Source organism: Micromys minutus (genome assembly GCF_963924665.1).
Source record: "Micromys minutus genome assembly, chromosome: 1".
Classification (NCBI taxonomy): Eukaryota; Metazoa; Chordata; class Mammalia; order Rodentia; family Muridae; genus Micromys; species Micromys minutus.
Window position 1 is genome coordinate 28319545 of NC_137969.1, and position 14665 is coordinate 28334209.

Genomic DNA, 14665 nt, shown 5'->3' on the forward strand with positions numbered 1-14665 from the left:
CTTGCTGAGCTGCTAAAATCAATCTTGGTCTCTATAGAGCCTATAAAGTCTGACTAACCAATATGGCAACTTCATTGTGGCAGGTCTAGGACTTCTGGGCTTAAATGATCCTTTACTTCAGCTTCCTCAGTGCTGGGTCCTACTGTACCCAGCCATTTTTATTCTTTACCTGAAGCATACTGCAGGTTCAAATCTATCGTTTTACAGATAAGAGCATCAAGCCAGGGAGGTTAAAGGACTTGCCTAAAGCCAGGCTACCACACAGTGCCTAATTCAGAGTTTCCAGCACAATAGAAACATTTTACATTCTTATAGATGGTTGTGAGCTGCAGTATTGGGTTCTGGGAACCAAACCTGGGTCTTCTAGAAGAACAGCAAGTACTACTAACCACAGAGACATCTCTCCAAGCCCATTCTACATTTAAATTTTATTTTATTTATGTATTTTGCCTATCTGCCTGGTGCCTGCAGAGGACAGAAGAAGGCATGAGGGTGTACAGAGATACAAAAAGTTCTAATCTTCATTATGAAAATTACAAATCTGGTCATACTTCCAGCAAAGGGCTTGTTCCTGTGACACAACTTGTTCACACGAGGAACTTTCTGCAAGAAGCCTTGGCATGTCTGAGCCTGTCTACACTTATGCTTAGGCTGCTGACAGACCACATGGGAACAGAGATGAGACTCATATTCCAAAAATGTCTATATCACAGGCACGAAAGGCTGCAGTGGGAAGAAATAAGTAGATTGAGTGGAATTTGGGATATACACTAACCAGCTATAAAATCCAAGAGTCTAAATGATGTTTAAGTCCCAAATAGCCTTCAGGAGACCTGGCCCCAAATACATGATCTTCTAGGTCCAGAAGGATAGAGAAGGCTGAGAGGATGTACTGGTCCTGCTCTTGAGTTCTTATACTCTCCCTATGTAGTCAACCGGCCCTACCTTCTCAGGTTTATAAAAAACGATCTCATTATTTGCAGGCATTGTGGATACAGATATAAGAGTTTCAGCCTAAGGGTGACAATGAGGAATGAACAAACAAGGCAGCCCAGTCTGTTTGGCATTGATTGATAGGTCTGCAGAGCATGTGATGGCAAAGGAGGTTACAGACACAGCACAACAGACAGGTGTTCAAGTCACTGTGCCAAATTCAGTATAGAAGGAGCCTAGGGAATGGTAAGGAACCATGAGCTAGGAAGGAGTGAGGAGGAAGACCTTAGATTCCCCAGACCCCTTACCCCTTGGCCTGCTTGCTCATATTCCAAACTGGAGTCCATAACCTGAACCCTACACCCAACCTTCCAAAATGCTCATGATTTTAATGATTATCTCCCTATCTAGCTCCCTTCTACTCTCTAGCTATAATCTACTCAAATGGTAGATTGTACTATGTGATGTAGCACTACCCATTACACTATATTTTATTTTTTTGTTAGGGACAGGGTCTTGCTGCCACCCTGTCTGGCCTAGAACTTGCAGTGATCCTCCTGTCCTTGCCTCTTGAGTACTAGAAAGCATGTTCCCCCAGAGCCAGCCCACCATACTATAGTTTAAAAGGTGAGGGGCATCTGGGGAGTACCTCAATTGACAGAGTGTTTGCTTCACAAATTTGAGGATTAGTTTGATCCCTAAAAACTATGGGGAAACGCTGGGCTTAGAGGTACTATACACATGCAATCCTGCACTGAGGAAGTCCCGATAGAAGGACCCCTGAGGCTTTCTAGCCAGTTAGTCTAGCCTACTTGCTGAGCTCCAGATTGATGAGAGTCCCTGTATAAAAGGCGGTGGATGATATTCCTCAGAAAGATACCCAAGGTTGTTATGCAAGCATACACCCCCCCCCACATACACACACAGCAACACACATATGAATATGCACACAACCATGAACACTAAAAACAAACAATTTTATCATATGATGTTGGGCTTTACCCTGGATCTCTGACCTAGAGCCTCACACATGGAAAAATGTGCTTTGCCACTAAACTCCTAGCCCTCCAGTTTTTAAACATAAATTATGTTTCCACAGAGATTTTAATTACATGAGATTTTACTTAAATGATATAATGGTAAGTAAAAAAGTAAGATATAAAACTGTTTACAAAGAGCTAGTGTGGGGGCTGGAGAGATGGCTCAGCAGTTAAGAGCACTGGCTGTTCTTCTTGAGAACCCAGGTTCAATTCCCAGGAACCACACTGCAGTTACAGGGAATCTGAAATCCTCACACAGACATAAATACAGGCAAAACACCAATGCACATGAAGTAAAAATAAATGACTAAAACAAAACAAAAGAAACGAAGACTTGGTATGGAAGTTTAAGCCTATGAGCTCAACAGTAAGGAGGCAGGAGCATAAGCTTGAGACCAGCCTAGATAAAACTCTGTCATAAAGCCAAACTATATAAAAGTCAGGAATGGTGGCGTATGCCTATAACCTTACAGCTCTTAAAAGGTAGAAGCATTACATTTTTTTCAAGAAGCTTCAACTACCAAGCAAGTTTAAGGCTAACCCCTCCCTGCATGGGGCCCTGCCTCAAATAAAATCCAAAAGAACCTGTATACAAAGTTGAACATACTCTATTAGAAAGGTGAAACCATATAAGAAAAAAATGACAAAAATATTACCTATGGTGGTCTCAAAAAATAGAATTCTGGTCAATTTTAAAAAAGAATTATTTATTATATATAAGTACACTATAGCTGTCTTCAGACACACCAGAAGAGAGCACTGGATCCCATTACAGATGGTTATGAGCCACCATGTGGTTGCTGGCTCAGAGGATCCTGTGCTTTTCTTCTGACCTCTGAAGACATTGCATACATGTAGTACACAGATATACATGTGGGCAAACACTAAGACACATAAAACTCAAAAGAAATTTTTTTGAAACAGGATCTCACTATGGTAGCTCTGGCTGGCCTTGAATTCATAGAACTCCATATGCCTTTGCCTCCCAAGTGCTAAAATAAAAGATGTGTATTGCCACAGAGAGTGAGCACTTTTTACAATTACATTTTGCTTATTTTATGCATGTGTATGGGAGTCCATGCCATAACATGCAGGGGAAAGTCGAAAGACAGCTTTTGGTTGTGGGGTGTTGAACTCAGGTCATCAGGAGTAATGACAGATGCCTTTTCCAGGTGGCCATCTTGATGCCATAGGGTGCCCCCACCCCACTCGTACCTTCCACTTTGTCTACAGTAAATAATATATTTGAACTTTTTGTTTCTATTTATTTACTTAAGTGTGTGCGTATGTATGCATTGTGGAGGTCAGTGTTTTCTTCATCATAGGAACCCTGGGATTGAATCCAGGTCATGACTTGGCAGCAGGCATCTTTACCTACTGATCCATCTCAACAGCCCACTTATTATTAATATTCAGAAAAATAAGGAAACTTGTTCAAAGTTCTATATCTTCATATTTCAACAAAGGACAGAAAAAAAAGCAAGTGGACTAAGAATCATTCACATGAAATTGTGAATGAAATTTTAGAGGTTTTATTGTTGCTGTTGTTATTTAATTTTTAAGACAGGTCTATGTACCCCTGGCTGGCCCGGAACTAACTAAATGGACCAGACTAAATCTAGTCTCTCATGGAGATCTGCCTGTCTAGGATTAAAGACATGAGCTACTACATCAGGCAAAATTTTACACACATAGCACATGTGTGCACAAAATTCCTATTACTGGCTAGAGTTTTGTCAACTTGACACAAGCTAGAATCATTTGAGAGGGAATCTCTTATAAGGACATTTAATTGGGACTGGCTTACAGGTTCAGAGGTTTAGATCATTATCATCAAGGCAGGAACATGACAGCACCCAGGCAGACATGGTACAGGAGGAGCTGAGAGTTCTACAGCTTCATCTGAAGGCTGCTAGAAGACTGGCTTCCAAGCAGGTAGGATGAGGGTCTTAAGCCCATACCCACAGAGACAAACCTACTCCAACAAGGCCATACCTTCTAATAGGGTCACTCCCTCGGCTAAGCATCATACTGTCCTACGGCAAGTCTGTGGGACATTACTTGGTTAATGATTGATGTATGATGGCCTAGCCTGCTGGGGGCAGTGCCAATCCTGGGCAAGTGGTCCTGGATAGTATAAGAAAGCAGACTGAACAAGTTAGTAAGCAGCACTTCTCCATAGTTCCTGCCCTGCTTGAGTTCATGCCCCGATTTCCTTCAGTGATGGAGTATAACCTCAGAGTTACAAACTGAAAACCCTCCCTCCCCAAGTTGCTTTTGGCATGGTAATTATCACAGAAACCCTAACTAAGACAATACCCATACACATATTTTTAAAATTAATGATATGACTGTTTTGCCTGTACATATGTCCTTGTAGCATGTGTATCTGGTACCCAAAGAGGTCAAAAGAGAGTGTCAGATTCTCTAGGTCTAGAGTTACAGATGGCTGTGAGCCACCATGTGAGTTCTGGGAATCAAGCCCAGGTCCTCTGTAAGATCAAGTGCTCTTAATTGCAGAACCATCACTCTGGGCCCTAAGACATTTTTTTTTAATAAAAGGGAAGAATGGCTGGAGAATAGCTCAATGGTAGAGCGCTTTCACAGCATGAATAAGGTGTTCAATACCCAGTATTGTGAAGTAAATAAATGCATGGATAGAAATTTTTAAAAGACTTATTTATTTTATGTATGTGAGTACACTGTTGATATCTTCAGACACACCAGAAGAGGACATTGGATCCCATTACAGATGGTCATGAGCCACCATGTGGTTGCTGAGAATTGAATTCGGCACCTCTGGAAGAGCAATCAGTGCTCTTAACCACTGAGCCATCTCTCCAGCCCATAAATATAATCTTCTATAAAAAGCATAGTACAGAGATATCTGATACTCTGTGTGTGAATTTCAGTTCACTTATTCTGTAATTTTGCCCGAGTTATCTCCTCTTCATAGAATGGTCATTACCTCTATATAAAATAATTGTCACAATCTGACAGATAACAGTAAGGAGGCTCCTCCATCCAGGTAAGTATTCAGGAACAGCACTGTTTAAACTCCTCCACAGAGCAACGAAATCAGCAGGTGGTTACACTGCAACTGAGTTATTACTTCCCTTTCTGAATGAGCGTTCTTCCTTGAAGGCAACCTGAGTAACTGTCTATGCACTGACAGGAAATGTAGTATGGAAGAAAGCTTGGCCCAGAGAATTAAGATTTCTACCTAAAGTGTTGAAGTCAAGGGCATTTGCATTTCTTATTATAACGTTGGCTAACACCCTGCTAATCTTTTCTATATGAATTATTTCATTTAATCTTCCCAGGCTGCCTTCAGGCAAACACTACCACAACACTGTTAGCATCTCTTGGGATGTTAAATTAGGCTGAGTGGTTAGGTCACTGGCTCATGACACGGCTGGTCACAGAGCCAGTCAGTGGCAAAGCTTCACAATCCCAAGTCACGTGCATAACAGATGGTACTTCAGTGACTTGTGTTTGGGTATTTACTCACGTCTGTCATAGCTTCCAGATGCATTACTCAGAACAAGGCTTGGCACCTTAGGAGCACCTTATAAATGTGGATGGATGGCTTGTCAAAGCTGATGCCCAAGAGCATACAAACTGCACTACTTAGTACAAGTCAATCTGAAGTTTTGAAAAATCTGTATTCTACAAGAGCAGTGGTTGTTTTTGAGACCTAGAACAATTATATAGCTGACTCATTCCTTGTTTTTCAAGGAATGCTGCTTTAAAAGGTTTTGGTAGGGGTGAGAGGTGCTAGGAATGGAACCCAGGAACTAGACAAGTACTCACACTAAGCCACACTCCCAGCCTTAGTCCAGTTTCTGAACTAAAAAGGGATAGGTACAGGGGACAGAAAAAAGGAATTTCATAGATCTACAACTAGAAAACAGTCCAGGTTGGCATTTATGATTTATGACTGATAAGTGTATGTGTATATGTGTGTGTGTGTTCACACTCAAGACTATGTAGTTTATTGTATTCTGTAAGATCCAACTTACAAGTTCAACAGCAAATCTGACAGGGAGAGGATATCAAATAATGTATGTGAATGAAAAATAGGAATTCAGCAATTTTAACTCAAATAAATTTAGCTGGGCAATGCTGCACCAGAGGAAAGCTCTTCAACTTGGGAGAAATCCTAGGTTAAGAGCTGTCACTTTCAAGTAAAACACACACACGCACACACAGCATTTAACCCCCAGGGCTTGGGCTGAGGCAATCTTCCCCACTCACTCAGCTAGTGCCCCTTACCTGCACACAGTGATGACTATGCCTGCCCTCCTTTTGGTACAAGAAAAGTTTGTGAAATAAGGGAATGTTACACAAGTCAGCAGAACTAATTCAGATTTTCCCTGGGTTGAGCTAAAGGCCTCTAAAATACTCTAAACTATTAAAAAAGAATGAGTAGGGTTGACAAGAATTAACCTATTAAGGAGAAGACTTTCTAAGAGTTTAATACTACACAGCAAATACCTGACAAAATAATGATCTCACTTTTTATTTCAATAGTACTTCTTGAGGAATTGTGATCAAAAACAATAAAGCCAGAGATGAGGAGACAGATCAGTTGGTAAAACCTTCTTTGTGAGCATAAGGATCCAGGTTAAATCCCCAGAAATATTCTCCGTAATCCCTCCACCTCAAAAGAAAGCTAGGCATGATGTCATGTAGAGGCAAGAAAGACAAATCCCAGGGTACACTGGCTCCCCAGCTTTGTCTACATGGTAAGTCACAGGTTAATAAGACTGTCTCAAAGAAAACAGATAATGGCAGCTGAGGAGTGGCCGTGACGGTGCTCTTTCGCCTTCAAACACAGATGTACATGAATATCTGTTACCATAGGCATATATATACACACATACACAAAATAACCAGGTATCAATTGGAAAGTGTGTAATATCAACTTCTACAAATCAGGTTTGAAACTAAAGCTCCTTGAACACCGTGTTTACCACCACCATTCATCAAACATTTAGAAAATGCCAACTAGGCCAGATAAAAAGTAAACAAGATCTGTTTCTTGGCCTCATAGAGTCTATGGCCAAGTCAGAACTTCACTGTTACATATGCAGCAGTAACAGATTTCCTCACACTGCAATGCATCTTGGACTGCTTTCATATTCAAAGAGCTGTCTATCTGTACAGGCCCACTACACCCATGTCACCAGAGACTTCTGAAGAACAGCTGGTGGAGTGGGAACTACCTGTTGGCTGCTACAGATACCACCACAAGAATCACCCAGAGGACAAGGCTCAACACTCAAGCACTGTGTGTGCATCAACAAAATAGAGAGGCAGGTCCATGTCTTATCCAGATGTGAATAAGCAGAAGCTGGGTCTGTGTGCAAAATGAAAAGTCCTGGAGAGAGATGGCGATGATGCTCCTACAGTATCAATGTTCCCAAAAATGACTAAGATGACAATTTTATCATATGTGTTTTAGTATGACTTAAAAAAAAAAAGCTGGGGCTAGGTATGTGGCTTCTTAGTAGTGTAGTAGAGAGTCAGGATTCTAGAAGACAGTAGGAGGGAGAGCACTGCCTTTGCTCAGTGAGCATAGAGCTTCTATGTGAGATGTCTAAGCTTTAGAAATGTCACATAATAGTATGAAGGTATTTAATAACAATAACTTAGATACCTCAAAGCCAGTAGAATGGTTACATTTTATATATATTTTACCACAATTCAAGAGTTTTTGTTTTGTTCTTAGGATTGGAGACATGGCTCAGGAGTTAAGAGCATACTCTTGCAAAAATCTAGGTTCAGTTCCCAGCATCCATGGTAGGTGGATCTGAACCAATCACATGCAACTCCAGCTCCAGAAGCACTGTGTGCATGCACGCACACACACTTATTAGTGTTAACAAATAATAAAAAGAAACCTTTTAAAAAGAAACCTGTTAGGTGTGATGGAGCACACCTGTAATCCCAGGACTTGGGAGACGGAGGCAGAAGTATAAGGAGTTCAAGGCCATCCTTGGCTAAGAGGCCCTATCTCAAAACAACCCAAACCATAGTCCTACCCTACTGATTGCATGCTGAGTGGTTATTATAGCCAGTATGTCTGTGTTTACCAACTTGAGTGAATGGTCAAGAAAATGGAAATTCATCAGATATTACAACTAATGCTTACAAAAAAAAAAAAACTGGCAAGAATGCAAAGACATCAACATTAATATGTTAACAGGCTACCTGCTAATGGCAGGAACCAGTAGTCCCAGTTACTTGGGAGACTGAAGCAGGAAGATTTATTAAAGTCAGAGTTTGAGACTAGTCTAGACAACCCAGTAAGACCCAATCTCAAAAAATAAGGGAAAAAGTAAAATTCAGAACTATGTATACTAACTGGTTCAACCATAAAAACGTACCCAAGGGTGAGTTGGAGATATGGTTAAACACCACAACCCAAGTTTGGATCCCTAGAACCCAGGGAAGACCAGACACTATAAAGAAAGTGTCCAAATCCTAGCACTCCTACAGGAGATGGGAGGCTAAGACAGGAGGATTTCTGAAAACTCATGGGCCACCTGGCCTGACATAAAAAGTGGAAAACAATCAAGGTGTTAAGGTGAGAACTGATGTTGTACTTTGCGGCTGGGGGGACCACTCTGCTCCTCCGGGGGAAGGTAGCTCTTCACTGCAGGTCACAGGGAAGGCTGCTTCTGGTGCGCTCTGCCTGGCCCACCGGAGTTCAGGCTGGGAGGTGTGGGAACAATCCCAGCGGGGTGCTGCCAGGCCTGTGAACTCTGGCAGGCCAAGGCTCAGCCCAGTGTTCAGATTATAGCCCTGCTGGCCAGGGCCATAAAACCCCTGCCTGCCTGTTAGAAAAGTGCAGAGCCTGGGATAAGGCTCTGGAATAGAGCACTCACAGAAGACGAAGGAGTCAGGACCGAGGAGAAGGTTTCAACATGTGTCTTTATTTTCACACACCTCTCTCCTTTGTTCTGTTCTTTTTAAACAGCCCGGGATCGAACCACCGGATTCCCATTTGTTTGCCTCTGAGATTGGCCATAGTTGTTTTTCTAATGCTACCTGTGTGCAGGAGAGGGACTTAGAGAGTGGCTGGTCTGGCTAGAGTCTAGGTCATTCTCTCCTGTGGAGGTGGGGTTTGGGGCTTGCCTAGAGCCTTGTACACCTGCCCCATTGTGGTGCATCCAGGCAAAGTGGATTTGCAATCACAAGTTCAGGAAGCACCTGCCTGTCTTCGGGTCTTTAACTGACATCAACCTTTTGTATTTCTGACTTTGACCCTTCAAACCCACAAACTGACACAAGGCTGTCCTCTGATCTCCACACTCATACTTGTCATGCACACTTTCTCACAGACAGACACACACACACCTGCCCTGTACCAAGTGACAAGAAAAAGGAATTAAAAGTAACTGTAACAAAGGTTCTCTTGAGTTAATACATTGATGGCAGGGTGGGTAAGAGATATTTTTCTAAATTTTCCAAAGAAAGTAATCTTTAATAATTTAAATGACTGGGGTATTTGCTTTAGTATTCAAAATGGTGCAGTGGAAAGTGGTGGAACATGCCTTTAATCCCAGCACTTGGGAGGCAGAGGCAGACAGATCTTTATGAGTTCAAGGACAGACAGCCTAGTCTACAAAGCTAGTTCTAGGGACAGCCAAGACTACACAAAGAAATCCTGTCTCAAAAGAGAGAGAGAGAGAGAGAGAGAGAGAGAGAGAGAGAGAGAGAGAGAGAGAGAGAGAGAGAGAGAATATTCAAGATGGAGTGGTTAGGGCCAAAGGGAGTCAGAAGCAGCATGGTGAGCCAGCAGTTCTGTAGCCCTAAGCCTACACTCATCCTAAGTACTCCACAATGCCATGTACCCCTCTCCTCTCTTCCTGTGACAGACAAGCACCGAATTCTCCTAGACACAAGGATGTCCACATGCTCTTATCACATCTTGGATAATACTGTGTTCTGGGCACAAGTAGCACCCCTTTCGTAGGAACATCGTTGCTGACATTGGCAGTGGTTGGGCTCATGCTAACTCTGCATGATCAGCAGTCTAAAATGGACAAGTGTGCTTTAGCATGTCTAAGTCCAGTTCCATTCAGCTAAGGAAGCTACTGGCGTGTCCCATTGTGTCATTCAGCTCATTCTGAGTTACTTCTAGGAATCTCAGGGATCCTAGAAACACTCTGAATGTTTATATCTCAAATTGTACATGTGGACAAATAACCCAATTACAGAATGAGAAAGGGAACCGAATGGATATTCTCTCAATAAGATATACAGATGATATACAATAAGATATACAGATCTGTGAGGCAGCATAGCAGTGAAAGGTGCTTGCTGTCAAGCCTTACAACTTGAGTTCCATCCCCATACACTCAAACAGCAGGAGAGAACTGACTCTTCCAAGTTATCTTCAGACCTCCACACATGCATTTTGGCACATGTACATACAAACAAAAACAAACACATATGAAATAAATGTATGTCAGTCATGAGGAAATGTAAATTAATAACATGAGAGGATATATGCACGCATGCATATATGTATGTATAAATATATATATATATGCTTTGCTTGTTTGATTAGTTTTGAGATTTAGAAAGAATTTCACTATGTAGTTCTTGCTGCCCTGAAACTCAAAGACCAAACTGGCCTCTAGAAATCCACCTAACTTTGCCTCCCAAGTGCTGGGATTATTTAGATTTAATTCCCCATTTAGAAATGTAAAGCCAGGATGGGAAGATGGCTGAGTGGTAGGTGCTGCTGCATAAGCATTAGGTTGGGTTCAGATCCCCCAGCACACAGATAAAAGCTGGGCACTGCAACACATCGCAGTCCTTAGTACTGAGGACTGGGAGAAGAGACAGGGAGGTTCTGAGAGCTTGCTGGCCAGCAGCCTCGCTAGGTTCAATGAGCGACTCTCTGGCTCAAAAAGAAAAAGGAAATAAGTAAATATATCAGAAAGCAAACAAGTGCCTGTACACACACGCACAGCCTCCCACTTGAGATTTAAATCACACAAGCATGACATATGCCTGTAATCTGAGCACTTGGACAAGAGGATCACCACAAATTTGAGATCAACCTGGACGGGGGTAGGGGGTGGGGGGCTGTCATTCTTAGCTCTGAGGCTATGCAAAAACAAAAAACAAAAAACAAAAAACAAAAACAACCCATAAGGCTAGATTTGGCCTACAAGCCAAAGTTTCAGGTCAGAAATTGACAATTCATTTTTCAATTAAAAATACAGAACACATGCCTTTTATCCTGGTGCTGGCAAGGCAGAGCTAAGCAGATCTTTATGGGTTTGAAGCCAGCCTGGTCTACAAAGAGAGTTCCAGGACATCCAGGGCTGTTGCATAGAGAAACTGTCTGGAAAACACAGAAAACCAAAGCAAAGCAAAACAAAACAGAGATAACCCTGTGAGGGGGAACACACTAGTAATCCCAGTGCTTGGAAGGCAGGCGGAAAGTTTGAAGCCACCCTGGACACTACAAAGGAAGGCCCTGGGTTAAGGATAAAAAAAGGGGGGTAGGGGGATTATACCAAATAAGTTTGTTAACACCGGGCAAGCAAAACATTTTATTATGCCAGCTATTCTAAAGCCCGAGCTTCACTGTGAGAACTCTCAGTGACTTTAAAGTGGTTCTTGCATTAAAACACTAAGAACAGATGATGGTCAGTAGCTTCTCCTGAACTTATTTTTACCATCAAATCTTTTTTCCACAGGCCAGTAGAATACATGTAAATCAATCAAGTATCCCTTTAAAAGGAACCCCAAAGTAATACATTTTTAAAAATCCAACAAATTAAGAGCATTTTCCTCACCACTGAGATGACAACTGAGTCTAAGGCCATACCATCTTGAATGTTAGGTAACAACTGAATGACCATTTCACAATTTTTGTTTTTTAAACTTTGAAAAAAAAATAAACAACAGGAAAACAGGCAGGAACTTTTGGTTCAACCCCAACCTTTTGTTTTGTGGAGGAAGTGTCAGCAGAATTGGGTCATAATACAGAATCTTTGCTTCTCCAGACAACATAAACATTCTTAAGTACTCTATCAGGAGATGGAAAAGTGATCTACTTAGTGTTTGATAAAGTGCAAAATAAGGACACCTAATGTTAGATTGGAAAGCTCTAGGTGTGCAAGTCAGGGCCATAAAAGAATTGGCCGTATATGCTGGAGATAGCTAGCCTACAAACCTCAGACATTCTCTCACATCTATGCGCACACACAGTGCTAGAGAAAGAATTCAAGTTCAGTGTACAAACAGCGAGAAGACTGACCCAATCTACTGCAATCAGCCCTCCATTCTGTAATCAGAGTCCAGTGGCAAGCAGAGCCTGGGAACACAAGCAATCCCAGCATCTGGGAAGCTAAGGCAGGAAGACCATGAGTTTAAAGTCACCCTGGGCTACATAAAGATACTCTGAAAAAGGGAGAGATGGAGGGAGGGAGGAAGAAAGAGAGACAGAAACAGACAGACATAGACAAGACAGACACAGAGTCTGACTTTCTAAATTGTTCTCAGCCGGGGCTGAGTGTCAGAATGAGACCTTGACTTAAATTAAATAAATTTAAAAAAAACACACAAAACAAAAACTTACTAACTGAGCCTTGTTTATTAATATAATGGGCCCTTGTTTATTAATACAACAGACATTTCAGATACTTTTTATCAGATGAGTCATTCCAAAGTCCTTTAGAAGAAGGAAGGCAAATGTGACAACCAGGAAAAGATTACATAAGATCAAGTGTGCTGGCCTCATTGACAGGAGATAGAGACCAAGGAGGAGAGCTCAAGAAAGGAAGACAAATGTCACATTCAACAGGCATAATGGTACTAAGTCACAAGCGATCCTAGCACTCCGGAGACTGAAGCAGGAGGATCAGAAGTTCAAGGCCCATTTGAACTACAAAAGAACCTTGCAGACAGCCTGAGATCCTTGATATCCTGTCTCAGACTACAAAAGAAGTGTCACATACACCCGGAAGACAGTTACCAGTGGAAAGGTAGATTCACAATAAATACTCATAATAAGAGATTTTCAAATTGGAAAGAATCGCCTTCTGTATACACCTCCTTTCTCAAGGAGACAGTCAATCCCATCAATGGTCATTCCTCCGTTAAATTCTTAATATTAAGTACACAGTTGTCTTCCCCTAGAACCCACCTATTAATCCTAACTGTACCTCATTCAGCTGCAAAGATTAAGCGGGAGCCCTCTTTGCCATAACCCACCCATCCAACCCCCCACCCCGTGCCAGCTTTTAAAGATAGTTATTCTCCTCCGGCGTTCTTTCCTAAGCTAGATGTTTCAAAGATCGAACTGGCTCCAGCTGCCTCGAATCGAATACCGCATTTACAGCGGGACAGCATTTCAGATGAACAGGCTTCAAACACCAGTAGGTAAAGGGTTGCCAAGGAGAACGTTCAAAAGGTTTCCTAGGATCCAAACCCAGATTCGAAACAAGATTCGAAAAGTCCAGGGCTGTAGAGCTAGCATCCAGGAGCACTTCAGAGCAGGTGCTGTGAAGAACCATGCTTTGAGAAGCAGTGCCCAGTTGTGCAAGTGTGGAAACTTAGGTTCAGTGAGGTAAAGGACTTGGCCTAGAACGCAAAATTAGCTGCAGGCAGCGAACTCAAGCCCAGGTCTCCTACGCTTCACCCCAAATCTGTTCACCACACTCATCTCTCCACTCAACCAAATCACTACCCACGTGAGACAGTCCCGCCCCCGAGGCTGAGGGAGTCAGGGCGAGCCCCTGTCTGGAAAGGAGCTTGTGCGCACCCTTCTCTTTTCTGGGGCCTCAGTTTGTCCAATCTGTACTGAGGATGCCAGTCTGACCTTTCTTCTGGGACCTGGACAGAGCCAGACTGGCTGTCTCCCGGCCCTTGGCTTCAGGTGCCTCAGTCCCTGAGTCCGGGAAGGGGGTCCCACGCCTCCCAAGCCCACTGCCCCAACTCGTCACGTACCTGCTCCCGTACGCGAACGCCAGCGACGCCACCAGTCCGTTCCCCTGTCCCACAGTGGACAAGCCACTCTTAGAGACGCGTCAGTCAGAAAGATTGAACCTCCGGCCCCTCCTACCCGGACCTTGGTCACCTGACATGGAGCCGCCTCTATTAGAGCAACTTCCGGTTACAGCCGGAAAAGGCTGGTGTGCAGCTCTGGGCTCCGGCCCAGGCGCCGGACTCGTAAGTTCCGCCCCGGGACAGGAAGGGGAGGGCTCTCGGCCGTTTCCTAGGGTTTCCTAGTGCTTGAAGAGGAGGAAAGGGAGCTCAGTGGGTCGTTGTGCTTGCTTCGCCTGCATGAGGACGTGGGAATAAATGTGCGTGTACACTCCAGTTAATCACATCATTCATTCGGGTGCTAGATCAGAATTTCAATGTAGTTTCGAAGCAGGCTTGGGATGCATGAGACCGTGTCGCAAAAGTTATGGGCGGAAAGGGCTTCCTTGATGAAAAAATAAAAAAGTTCTAGAAATACCTAAGCTTAGGATGCCTTGTATTGGAATGTAAGGACATTGGTTGTTCTGTTTTATTTAAAAACAAAACAAAATCAAAAAAAAAAAAAAAAAAAACCCCAAAACGGCCAGTATATGTTTTGGTTGAGGAGCGGTATGGTGAGGTGGGAAGAGGTGCCTCAGCCGGCCCATGCTGAGGCATCCCTTCCCCTTGAGGTACCA

General features: G+C 42.9%; 1 protein-coding gene across 1 annotated transcript in view; it reads right to left on the bottom strand.

Annotated features, from left to right (window-relative positions):
- Positions 1–14067, bottom strand: part of RNF185 (ring finger protein 185) — a 30400-nt gene extending 16333 nt beyond the window's left edge. The window contains exon 1 of the mRNA XM_080918585.1: positions 13953–14067. The gene's annotated coding sequence lies outside the window, so the exon portion shown is untranslated. The remainder of the gene's footprint in view (positions 1–13952) is intronic.
- Positions 14068–14665: the final 598 nt, after the last annotated feature.